Genomic DNA, 6,468 nt, shown 5'->3' with positions numbered 1-6,468 from the left:
CGGTGGGCTGCGCGCAATCTCTCCCCCACCGTAACGTACCGTCTTTCGGCCGCCCATCCCAACCCCTCTTCCCCCCTCCCCCGCTCCCTGAGGCTCCTCTGTGCTGCCTCGGTTTGCGACGCTAGGACGTCGACAGAAGGGGTCTGGAGAAGGGGCGCAGTACGCTGAGGAAGGACACGGACGCTTCCTTCCAAATGGAGCCGAGGGATTGATTTTGAACAGTTTACAAAGGCTGAGTATGGAGTCCACTCCCAAGGTGGAGCGCTTCTGTTCTGTCGATTGAAACCATCGATAATATGCTCCCAGGCTAGGTGAAAATAAGTCAAAGTCTTCTTTTAAAAAAATTTAAATGTGCTGTGCTTAAACTACAGCTTGACAAGGGAGGCTGGGGTCTAGAGCAACACTGGTGAAACAATAGAAGGCCGGGTATCCCTCTTTGATTTTTAAAATCAAACATTTCCTTTAAAATATTGATAATATATCCAGGGCAAAGACCTGATGTGTCAAGTAATGGGTCAAAGAAATGCTGATTTTTTTTTTGATTCCTAATACAGTAATTTAAAGGGTTCTAATCAGATTATTTAAATCCTTCAATTCTAGGCTTGTGCCTGAAGTAGCCTACCGGTAATACACACAAGAAAATGCATTTCTATGTTGTGCATAGCACGTAGCAGCTTTGAGATTAACACAAGTTAAGTATGAATGAAAATAAGGAAAAAGTGAAGGACAGAAGAAATGCCAGTAGAGATTCCTTCTTTCTCACTATAGTTGGATTCAGGGTTATTAAAGGTCTAGACTTCTGGAAGACTGGTCTGTTTCTCCCAGACTTTGCTCCAAGGTATTTTTATGTATATACATATGTATGTATATGTGTATATACTGTATATATTTAAGTTTACTAGTGCCACCTGCAGTCTTAAACGTCCCTGATTAAACTGATTACACTAAAGCTATTCTAACAATGTTGTTAGGAGGTAAACGTAACACCTCAATCATCATTGTTCCAAAAGGGCTACTACAGGTACAAAGCACTCCAGAGGCCTACCTTTTGTGATGTAGAGGTGGTTAATTAAAGAATTATGGGACAGAGTAACTCGTACCCTTTTCATCATTTACTCATAATTTCTTTATTCTCGTCAGTGTTTTCTATTGAGTCTCTTAATTACTTCATTTCAGCTATTTTAATCCACAAATATTGGGAATGAACAACAAAAATCGAACACAAACTTTTCTGCATTTCATAGTGGATTACACTTCTCTAAATTTTTCAGACCATTCATTTTCTACTTTCTCTGGCTCCTTCTGACATTCAGAGACCTCAAGGATCTTTCCTAATATAGCCATATTCACACATTCATATTCATTGCCTCTCTAACGCCCCCAACACAATTTCATTGACCCCTTCTATGTCGATGTCTCCCACATCTCTCTAATCTCACATGCTGAGAGTAATCTCTAATATCTTTTAGCACCTCAAATGAAATATACCATATTTAAAACCCCTTTCAAACATGCTTTTCATTTCCTGGAGGTTCAATTTCCACAATGAGGCTATCCGAGCTCAAGAACCTTATCCACCACTGCCTACTCTTTCCTGCTTCGTTCTCAAGCTCTTTCAACCAATAGCTAACTTTTTAAACCTCCAGAATATCTTTTATGTTTTTCCACCTTTCTATTCTTATTGCCACTCCACTCAAGCCTCTATTCTAATTTTGGGTGGATTACTATGCTGGCCCTTCCCAGTACAGATCCTTTACTCACATCCACTAATTTATACTTAAGTTCAGACTGGTTATGTTTCCTGGTCAGAAACTTTCAATAACTCTTATTTCCTACATACTAGGTTTGTCAACCTGGCATTTAAAATTCTCCATGTTTTGGCTCTACATTTCCTTTTTCATCTTTTATCTTTACTTTTCAACTTTACCAAATGTCTTCCAGCCAGATTATATTAGTCACTATTCGTTGTGGTTACCAAATCCATTCTTCTGCTTTAAGCTTTTCCTTCTGCCTAGACACTAGAAAGACATTTCAATATGTCCAGATCCTACCTTAAGGTCTTAGCTCAAATGCTTTCCTCTCAAATAAGTTATATCTCCTCTTGAACAACGAAGGCAATAATCAGTATCTTTCTTACGGCACTTACCACTTTGCAGCAGGTATTGTAGTTACTTATGTGGATTATCTTGACAGTGAGATGTTTGGGACAGGCTCCTTTTACATTTCATTTTTGTATTCCTTTCTCTACACCTAGTACACAGTGCCTTGCATATGCATGAATGGTGACTTCAGCAAAAACATACTGCTAATTGGCTAGAGTAATTCAACTGCTAGTTTTAAGGATCCTTGGGGCTGTGCGTTCAAATCCAGCAGACTAGACTTGTTTCTCTCAAGGTTTTTTTTTGTTTTTCTTTCTTTCTGGTTTCTCCGTAAAGAAAACCCATATTCTTCCCCACAGAATTGCACATTGTAACTTAACTACTGTCCCTCCCTCCCCCCAAAGTGACTGACATTACAGGCTCTATTGACATAAGCAGAATACCTAGATTCAGAGGTGGTAGTTCTACCGCACTCTGCATTGCCCATGTCAATGATCATCACATTTTAAGACAGACGTTGACATGTGATAGATATCCAGAGAAAGGAGTTAGAATTATTAGAGGTTCAGTAATATTGGTCTATCCATCCATCTGACACATTTTCACAAGCATGTACTATATGCCTGGCACTGCTTACAAAACTTAAGTCTCTGCCCTCAGAGGGCATATGTTCTAATGGGGCTGGGGGTAGCTACCCCAACAAATACAGTATATATGGAGAAATGGACACATAGTACCGTATACAATACACGATGGAGAAAAATAAAGCAGGAGAAAGAAGGTAGAAGGTGGTGAGGAGGTGTCATGTGATAGTTGAACAGGGACTGAAGGATGTTAGTGAGAAATGTAATTGTCTGGGGGAAGTTTCCAGATGGAGGAAATGATAAGCACAAAAGCCCTGGGATGGGATCAAGTCTAGTGTTTGGATAATAACACAGATGAACACGGAGGTGGGTGGTAAGCTGTAGAAATGGGGACTTCAGATCACATAGGACAATGAAAGTCTTCAACTTTTACTCTGATATGGGAAGCCACTTGGGGATTTTGGCCAGGGAGCAGATAAAGGGAAGCCAATTAGCTGGCTATTACAGTTCAAGTGAAAGATAATGGTGGCTTGGCTAGAGTGGGAGAATAGATGAAAAATGGTTGGATTCTGAACATGTTTTGGTAAAGATGTCAGGATTTGCTGATAGACTGGAAGTGGGTTAGAGAGGGATTAATAATTAGTTGAGCAACTGGAAGGAATGGATTTGCCATGATTAAGATAGTAGAAGACTTGGGAGAACTGAGGTGGGAAAGGGGGAAAAGATATGCCTCATAGATCTAGATATATAATAGAACTGGGAAGAAATAGTTTTAGGAGGAAGGCAGAGGGAAGAGAGTTCTATAAAGAATAAATCCACCTCAAAATGGATAGGGCTTTCCTTATGGCTATCACTAAGTAACCAATAAGTTTCAGGTATATCTGCTCCATATGAGAACATAGAAGGAACTATGATTTATAAGGATTCCTCTAACTCAAGATTCTAATCACACTCAATATACATACATGTTTTATCCTTCCTTCATCCATATCATATAAGAAAATACAGGAAATTCCCTGGAGGTTCAGTGGCTAGGACTCCGCGCTCTCACTGCCGAGAGCTTGGGTTCAATCACTGGTCAGGGAACTAAGATTCTACAAGCCGTGCAGCGCGGCCAAAAAAAAAAAAAGACAGGTAAATCTAATATTTGGTATCAAATTTTATCTTTTTACTTTCTATTATTTCAAAAAATCAACTTAAAGTTTCAAGAATTATTTAAATTCGTACCTGACAATCTACCTTCCAATCAGAATGAAAGTTCCAGAACAGGAATCTTATATCTTATTCCAATGCTGAGGACATAGTAGGCACTCTATGTGAATAAACAAATGGAAATTTATAGTTTCAAGGCTTTTGAAAGAGATTGCCAAAATGTCCCCTAAAATTGTAGTACCAATTCACATTCCATTCACCAAGAATATGACAGGACTTATTTCCCCACAATGTTGCCAATACTGATAATTGTTTTAACTATTGATACTATGAAAGGTGATACTCAGCATTTCGTAGTTTTTACCTGTACTTTTTTTTTTTTTTGCGGTATGCGGGCCTCTCACTGTTATGGCCTCTCCCGTTGCGGAGCACAGGCTCCGGACGCGCAGGCTCAGCGGCCATGGCTCACCGGCCTAGCCACTCCGCGGCATGTGGGATCTTCCCGGACCGGGTCACGAACCCGTGCCCCCTGCATCGGCAGGCGGACTGTCAACCACTGAGCCACCAGGGAAGCCCTACCTGTACTTTTTATAACTAATGATTAGCACTTTTCATGCTTTATTAGCCACCTATATTTTTATTTTTTGGAATTACATTTTAATGTATTGTGCCCATTTTTCAGACGTTCTTTTTTCTTATCAACTGAAATGAGCTCTTCAATTATTGGACATCAAAACCCTGTCATATGTTGCAAACATTTTCATCTTCTGCCATACAAAAATTAAAAACATGCAGATTTCCTTTATTGCTGCTTTAAATCATTCTGCAAACCACATCCCACTCAATATATAATGAATTCCTGATTATACGTGCATAAGGAAATGTACTATTATGTGTGTGGGTACCAAATAAAAAACCCCCAAACATCCTATTTTCAGGGATATGACAATGATGAAAGGGTGTTGGACATGCTTGTAAGGGAGTAAGCGCAGTAACTGCTGTAATAGTGGTGGTTTGCTGTGTTCTTATGAGGGAGAGAGTATCTCCTCCTTGAGAGATTCAGATAAGCTTTAAGAAAGTTAAAAAATGAATTAGGCAGAGAGGTAGGATTTGCAGTGGGGAGGTGTAGGAAACAGAAAAACAAACAAACAATGCACGTTCAGGAAACAGCGAATAATCCAGTGTGGGTTGGACAATTTTGAAGGAAAATAGTATTTGTAAAAGTAAACCTGCTGGACTGTTTTCTGAATACTTTCCTTCCATTATGTGGTCTGTAGCTGAATTCCCTTAGTCCAGAAGCTTACTAAGTATATTACAATCCTTGGAAAATGAAGCAGAAGCTGCACAAAAGGTGATTTTCATTATCATACCTCTGAACACTGTACTTTCCCACTTTGGGTTACACACAACTAAACTGGTTGACTAATGCTATATAATTTAAAAGCATGGTCTGCACTTCTCTTTGAGTTTTCTAATCTTATCAGAGTAGATGATATTAAAGGTCCCTTCAGGGTTAAAACTTCTACAGAAATCATAGATTCCAGGAAGTATTCAATCTTATTTTGATTCCAGATAAACATTCTTCGCTTACCTTACACCCTAAATATGGGGAACTCACTGTGAAGGCCTCGGCACAGGCAGCTTCAAAGACGCAAAGCACACTATTCTAACATTATATACACTGTATGTAGAATGGGTCATCTTTGCACGGTAAGATAAGGCGTGGCATTACTGATGTTGATTTTCTCATTCATAAATATGGAAAACTTAAAATATAACCTGAGGGTTTAGTCCCCCCCCAAGCTCATTTAAACCAGACATCTGCAAAAATATTTTGTGAATTGTGTTCTAAGTTCTAATAACCAAATAACTTATGGGATCCAGGCTTATGAGTAAATGTTGTATAGTCAGCACAGAATAATGTAACTACGGTTTTAAAAAGTGTAAAGCCCTACATATTCTTAAAGGTTGTGAGTGAAAAAAACAAAGTATACATATTTAGCTAACCTCAGATTGAGTAAGTTAGTAAATTATTTAGATCAGAAAAGAATAATTAAGTTGATGACACAAATTCAAACTCAAGTAGTTTTGACTATTAAGGTAATAGTCTATCATTTGAAACCTTAGCAGCAAACATAAGATACACATAGGTTAAACACATTTTTCCCATCTGTTAAATATATATGCATATAAATATATTCATATCCTTCAGTAAACTGAAAAGAGCACAAAACTAGAGAACAGATCCTTTCCATATTCAACTTATTTGACCTGCAAATAACATTCTTTCCAGCTTTCAACATACATACTAATTTCTTACTTAGCCTTTACACAATTCAACCTGTATTATTTCAGTGTTAATACTAGCTGCATTAATTTGTTAAACAGGCACATCATTATAAGGGGACTTAGGAATTTGTTCTCGGGCAGAAAATGAGAACCGAACAGTGATTTCATCACCTTAAACTGAATTGTTCCTTAGCATCCCTTAATGATAATGTATGGCAGATCATTAACCATAAAGTACATTCTGGGACTTAAAGGACATAAACGTAGTTCAAAGTCCTTTGACAAAATCATACCATTCTCATCACCTTTGAAAATAAACACTTAGAATTCTTGTATACACCTTA

The sequence above is a fragment of the Aethalodelphis obliquidens genome, unplaced genomic scaffold (genome assembly GCF_003676395.1).
Source record: "Aethalodelphis obliquidens isolate GAN/ISIS:26980383/991018 unplaced genomic scaffold, ASM367639v1 scaffold4, whole genome shotgun sequence".
NCBI lineage: Eukaryota > Metazoa > Chordata > Mammalia > Artiodactyla > Delphinidae > Aethalodelphis > Aethalodelphis obliquidens.
The sequence above is the reverse complement of the archived record's forward strand: the minus strand, read 5'-3'. Positions refer to the sequence as shown.